Genomic DNA, 6,000 nt, shown 5'->3' with positions numbered 1-6,000 from the left:
AAATATGTATTAAAAACACAAACGTATAGATGTCAATGTCAGAAATCAGCAGTTAGTCTAAATTATCAATAGACTGAACATCACACATATCAAAGCCAGACCATCCACCAAGAGTGACTGATCTTCATAGAAAAAACAAGTGTTTTTGATTGGCTGTAACATGACCTTTATACAGTAGGATTAGGTGTGTATGTGTGTATCCTTACAATTGTAAGTTGAATCAGTGTGGTGGAGACTCTGCATTATTCTAATTATTGTGAAAATGTTTGTGACATTCGGAAAAGGAGCATGGTAAAGGAACACGTTATACTGAGTGAGTGCACAGTCTGAATGGTCACATTCACTTCATAGCCAGGGAACTTAGCACAGCTATTTACTATCCAGTATAAGTAAATACGGCTTGAGTTTCCTGGAATAGGTGGTGCTGTGAGTAGGGGAGTGAGTAAGAGGGAGGAATAAGGTTCAGTAGTCCTTCTTCAGCTCAGAGTGGCTGGGCCAGGCTGAGTCCTGTCCGAATTTAGGGCGTAAAAACACCACATTCAATATGACAGTAAAGTTCAACAGTAAAGTTCGCAAAAACACTACAGTGAACACTATTGTATTTATTCCATAGTATACTATAGTATTTTTTCATCTGGGTGTTTACCAAGTAAAAGAATGTTGCCCATCCAGTGTGTCGAGTCATGCCAGGAGTCATTTCAAACCTTTGGACAATAACTGATAGCTTGGTTGCTACCTTCAGTTCAGCTGCATTCCACTCCTTGTACCTTGTACTCATATGGTACATGACACAGAGTCTGAGATAAAGGGGGTGGGGAAAAGTCCAAATTAAACATAATAAAAGTACATTTGAACACTAAGTGGCAGTGTTTTTACAACTAATGCCGGTTTGCCTGAGGCTGATGCCATGCAGGTGTTTGTACACAAGCATATACACACACTCTCGTTCAAATAAACACATATAAGAACACACACATAGATGTAATAGTGCGAGACATGCACACAAACATATACAGTAGGCATTGCTGTTATGATTTCAGTTGTCCTTGATGTCCTTTGTTTTAAATGTATTATTATATATTTTTTTTAATTGCATTGTTATTTGCTGTTTTCTTCTGTCTTTTCCTTTTTTTCTTTAGTTCATTCTCTTAGTTGTTGGTGCATTGGAGGGTTCTTGGGGATTGGAATTACAGTTCCCCCCACAGTTCCAGTTGGGGAACTGTGGGGGGATCTTGGGGGGTTCGGGTTTCACAAGATTTTGGTCATGAAAAGGAAACTATGACATGTATTTTATATCACTATCATGCACACGCACCCTCACACAATGATGACTCTGTTGCGGAAAGACTGATACTGTTTGATTGTGTCTTGATGCTGTTGTAACGGTTTTCTAGGTGTGGTGAAGGAGAGTCGGACCAAAATGCAGCGCATAGATTGTGATCCATGTTTAATGGAAAAAACACACGTAAACACGAATCAATACAAAAACAATAAACGTAACGAAAACCGAAAACAGCCTATACTTGTGTCAACTAACACAGAACAAGGACATCAGGACACTAAGGACAATCACCCACAACACAACCAAAGAATATGGCTGCCTAAATATGGTTCCCAATCAGAGACAACGATAAACACCTGCCTCTGATTGAGAACCACTTCAGACAGCCATAGACCTACCTAGAACACCCCACTAAGCTACAATCCCACTACATACACACCACATACAAAAACCCATGTCACACCCTGGCCTGACTAAATAAATGAAGATAAACACAAAAATACTTTGACCAGGGCGTGACAGAACTCCCCCCCCCCCTAAGGTGCGGACTCCCGAACGCACCTCAAATCAATAGGGATGGTCCGGGTGGGCGTCTGTCCATGGTGGCGGCTCCGGCTCGGGACGTGGACCCCACTAAGTTAATGTCTTAGTCCCCTCTCCTTGCGTCCCTGGATAGTCCACCCTCGCCACCAACCATGCCCTAGTAGTCCTCACCCAGAACCCCACTAGACTGAGGAGCAGATCGGGACTGAGGTGAAGCTCGGGACTAAGGGGAAGCTCGGGAGTGAAAGGAAGCTCGGGAGTGAAAGGAAGCTCGGGAGTGAAAGGAAGCTCGGGAGTGAAAGGAAGCTCAGGAGTGAAAGGAAGCTCAGGCAGGTTGATGGATCTACCAGATCCTGGCTGACTGGCAGATCCTGGCCGACTGGCGGATCCTGGCCGACTGGCAGATCCCGGCTGACTGGCAGATCTGGCAGATCCCGGCTGACTGGCAGATCTGGAAGAGTCTGGCTGACTGGCAGATCTGGAAGAGCCTGGCTGACTGGCAGATCTGGAAGAGCCTGGCTGACTGGCAGATCTGGAAGAGCCTGGTTGACTGGCAGATCTGGAAGAGCCTGGTTGACTGGCAGATCTGGAAGATTCTGGCTGACTGGCAGATCTGGAAGAATCTGGCTGACTGGCATATCTGGAAAAATCTGGCTGACCCATGCTGACTGGCGGCTCTGACTGCTCCACGCTGACTGGCGGCTCTGGCTGCTCCATGAAGGCTGACAGCTCTGGCGGCTTCTTACAGACTAGCAGCTCTGGCGGCTCCGTGCAGACTGGCAGCTCCTTGCAGACTGGCAGCTCCTTGCAGACTGGCAGCTCCTTGCAGACTGACAGCTCCTTGCAGACTGACAGCTCCTTGCAGACTGACAGCTCCTTGCAGACTGACAGCTCTGGCTGGTTTATGCAGACTGACAGCTCTGGCTGCTCCATGCAGGCTGACAGCTCTGACTGCTCCCTGCAGGCTGGCAGCTCTGACTGCTCCATGCAGCCTGGCAGCTCTGGCTGCACTGAACAGACAGGAGACTCCGTAAGCGCAGGAGAGGAGAAAGGCTCCGACAGCGCTGGAGAGGCGGGAGACTCCGACAGCGCAGGAGAGGCGAGGCGCACTGTAGGCCTGATGCGTGGTGCTGGCACTGGTGGTACTGGAGCGAGGACACGCACAGGAAGCCTGGTGCGGGGAGCTGCTACCGGAGGGCTGGGGTGTGGAGGTGGTACTGGATAGACCGGATTGTGCAGGTGCACTGGAGCTCTTGAGCACCGAGCCTGCCCAACCTTACCTGGTTGAATACTCTCGGTCGCCCTGCCAGTGCGGCGAGGTGGAATAGCCCGCACTGGGCTATGCAGGCGAACCGGAGACACCGAGCGCAAGGCTGGTGCCATGTAAGCCTGCCCAAGGAGACGCACTGGGGACCAGATGCGTAGAGCCGGCTTCATGGCATTTGTCTCAACGCTCAATCTAGCCCGGCCGATACGCGGAGCTGGAATATACCACACCGGGCTATGCACCCGCACTGGGGACACCGTGCGCACCACTGCATAACACGGTGCCTGCCCGGTCTCTCTAGCCCCCCGGTAAGCACAGGGAGTTTGCGCAGGTCTCCTACCTGGCGTAGCCATACTCCCTGTGAGCCCCCCCCAATACATTTTTGGGGCTGACTCTCAGGCTTCCATCCGCGTCGCCGTGCTGCCTCCTCATACCAGCGCCACTCCGCTTTTTCCGCCTCTAGTTCTTCCTTGGGGCGGCGATATTCTCCAGGCTGAGCCCAGGGTCCTTTACCGTCCAGTTCTTCCTCCCATGTCCATTTCTCCAGGTGGTGCAGCCTCTCCCACTGCAGCTGCTGCTGCTGCTGCCTCAGTTGCCCCTCCTGTGGCTCCTGCCTGTTAACACGCTGCTTGGTCCTGTGGTGGGTGATTCTGTAACGGCTTTCATGTGGTGTGGTGAAGGAGAGTCGGACCAAAATGAACACACGTAAACACGAATCAATACAAAACTCTACAAAAACAATAAACGTAACGAAAACCAAAAACAGCCTATACTTGTGTCAACTAACACAGAACAAGGACATCAGGACACTAAGGACAATCACCCACAACACAACCAAAGAATATGGCTGCCTAAATATGGTTCCCAATCAGAGACAACGATAAACACCTGCCTCTGATTGAGAACCACTTCAGACAGCCATAGACCTACCTAGAACACCCCACTAAGCTACAATCCCACTACATACACACCACATACAAAAACCCATGTCACACCCTGGCCTGACCAAATAAATGAAGATAAACACAAAAATACTTCGACCAGGGCGTGACAGCTCTATTGTTTATCCTTCATGTTCTAATACTTTAATGTTACCCCTTCCTTGTGTTTTTTGTAATAAATAATCAAAAATACAAAATAAATATATATATAGTTTGCTAACAAGAAATTTGTGGAGTGGTTGAAAAACTAGTTTAATTGACTCCAACCTAAGTGTATGTAAACTTCCGACTTCAACCGTACATAGCCTACAAGGCACTGATGCAGACCTTTGGAACATCTACATTTTTAAAAAGTGTAATGAATCCATTTAATATAGGCTGCACCATGACAAATCAATTATTTATTTTAAACAGGAAAGAAACATGATATGAAGAAAATGTAGTCTATTTCAGAAGAACAGAATAGCATACTCTGAGTTGTCCTTATGTTAGGCCCTGATAGGGCTATGCCATATGGCTGTGGGCTACAGTAGTTCATTTAGTAGGTCCGGCCGGCCAGATAGGTTTTCATCAAGGATCGCTCCCGTTCATCTTTCCCTCGATCCTGACTCGTCTCCCAGTCCCTGCCACCACAATGCTTCGTCGTAGGGATGGCGCCAGTTTTCCATCAGACCTGACTCTTGGCATTCATGCCAAAGAGTTCAATCTTGGTTTCATCAGACCAGAGAATCTTGTTTCTCATGGTCTGAGAGTCCTTTAGGTGCCTTTCGGCAAACTCTAAGCAGGCGGTCATGTGCCTTTTACTGAGGAGTGGATTCTGTCTGGCCACTACCATAAAGGCTTGATTGGTAGAGTGTTGCAGAGATGGCTGTTCTTCTGGAAGGTTCTCCCATCTCCACAGAGGTACTCTGGAGATCTATCAGAGTGACCATTGGGTTCTTGGTCACCTCCTTGACCAAGGCCCTTCTCCCCCGATTGCTCAGTTTGGCCGGGCTGCCAGCTCTAGGAAGAGTCTTGGTGGTTCCAAACTTCTTCCATTTAAGAATGATGGAGGCCACTGTGTTCTTGGGGACCTTCAATGCTGCAGACACTTTTTAAAATCAAATCAAATGTATTTATATAGCCCTTCGTACATCAGCTGATATCTCAAAGTGCTGTACAGAAACCCAGCCCAAAACCCCAAACAGCAAGCAATGCAGGTGTAGAAGCACGGTGGCTAGGAAAAACTCCCTAGAAAGGCCAAAATCTAGGAAGAAACCAAGAGAGGAACCAGGGTATGTGGGGGTGGCAAGTCCTCTTCTGGCTGTGCGGGTGGAGATTATAACAGAACATGGCCAAGATGTTCAAATGTTCATAAATGACCAGCATGGTCGAATAATAATAAAGCAGAACAGTTGAAACTGGAGCAGCAGCACGGCCAGGTGGACTGGGGACAGCAAGGAGTCATCATGTCAGGTAGTCCTGGGGCATGGTCCTAGGGCTCAGGTCCTCCAAGAGAGAGAAAGAAAGAGAGAAGGAGAGAATTAGAAAACGCACACTTAGATTCACACAGGACACCGAATAGGACAGGAGAAGTACTCCAGATATAACAAACTGACCCTAGCCCCCCCGACACAAACTACTGCAGAATAAATACTGGAGGCTGAGCCAGGAGGGGTCAGGATACACTGTGGCCCCATCCGAGGACACCCCCGGACAGGGCCAAACAGGAAGGATATAACCCCACCCACTTTGCCAAAGCACAGCCCCCACACCACTAGAGGGATATCTTCAACCACCAACTTTTTTTATACCCTTCCCCAGATCTGTGCCTTGACCTAATCCTGTCTTGGAGCTCTACAGACAATTCCTTCGATCTCATGGCTTGGTTTGGGCTCTGACATGCACTGTCAACGCTGGGACCTTATATAGACAGGTGTGGGTTTCCAAATCATGTCCAATCAATTGAATTTACCTCAGGTGGACTC

Source organism: Oncorhynchus gorbuscha, linkage group LG12, assembly GCF_021184085.1.
Source record: "Oncorhynchus gorbuscha isolate QuinsamMale2020 ecotype Even-year linkage group LG12, OgorEven_v1.0, whole genome shotgun sequence".
Taxonomy (NCBI): domain Eukaryota; kingdom Metazoa; phylum Chordata; class Actinopteri; order Salmoniformes; family Salmonidae; genus Oncorhynchus; species Oncorhynchus gorbuscha.
The sequence above is the reverse complement of the archived record's forward strand: the minus strand, read 5'-3'. Positions refer to the sequence as shown.